Genomic DNA, 1,100 nt, shown 5'->3' with positions numbered 1-1,100 from the left:
AAGACCAAGATACATGTGCCCAACACCTAGGCATGCTGCTCTTCTGTTTTTTCATGCCTCAAAACAGGGCTTATAGCCGTGATTGTGACATTACAGAAAAATCTCTGGGGTGAAGCCTCCCAATGGCTAGGGGCACCATTCCTCACACAGGCATCCTGCCCTTCTGCCCCCAGTTCCATGTCCCCACGGGGATCCACCAGCCATCCTTGTCCCTACATCCTCATGAAGGACCAACCAACCCCCCTAGTTCTTTGTCTCCATGGGGATCCACCAGCTCCCTTGTCCCTGTGTCCTCATAGGGACCCACCAGGACTCCTGATCCCCATGTTCCAAACACTGCCCTTGTCTCCCATGTTCCCAGTGTCCCAGTGGGGTTGGAGGGAGTATTGGGACTCACAGGGACATCAGCCCTTTTGGCAGTGGTTTTCTTCTTTGCACACGTGACCTTTGCATTTCTTTTAAAAAACTGCCACCATCCTGACCCATGAGATGTTTTCTATCTTACTTTACCACAGTACAGGCTCTGGCTGGGAAGCTCCTGAGGGGATAGTGGTCCCATGGCTCCACAACCCTTGTGATCTTGTCCAGGAAATGCCCAGCCAGTGCCATGTGCAGTAGCAGCCGTGACTGGCCAGTTTTCCTCAGGCAACCCCAGGCTGGGTCAGATGGAGAGGCTGCAAAGGTCATGACCCATTCAGGAACCAGTTCCTGCCATAGTGTCAGCTTGTCACCTTGGAGTCCCCCAACAAACAGGCCCTTCCCCACTTCACTGTGTCTGCTGCCTGAGGCTTGGCATCTCTGTAGGATGATACCAACAGAACATCTGAATGCTCATCTGAACACTCTTATTCCCATTTCTTAGAATAAAATGAATAAGATGGCAACTCATGTTATGTACAAGGAAGAAGCAGTGTAATACAGCAAAGAAACATTTCCAAATCCCAGTCTGGGAAACCAAAACGTGAGAAACGACCTGTCATGTCACTAAAATGCCAGGAAGAATAAAACTCTCTAACACTGTAATTTGAGTATTAGGAAGCAGGTGTCAGTTGTGGTGGACACTGCTCCTGAGCTTACAACACATGCGAAGTTCCAAAATT

This window comes from Passer montanus, unplaced genomic scaffold (genome assembly GCF_014805655.1).
Source record: "Passer montanus isolate IOZ18808 unplaced genomic scaffold, ASM1480565v1 scaffold201, whole genome shotgun sequence".
Lineage (NCBI taxonomy): Eukaryota > Metazoa > Chordata > Aves > Passeriformes > Passeridae > Passer > Passer montanus.
Note: the sequence above shows the minus strand (reverse complement) of the source record.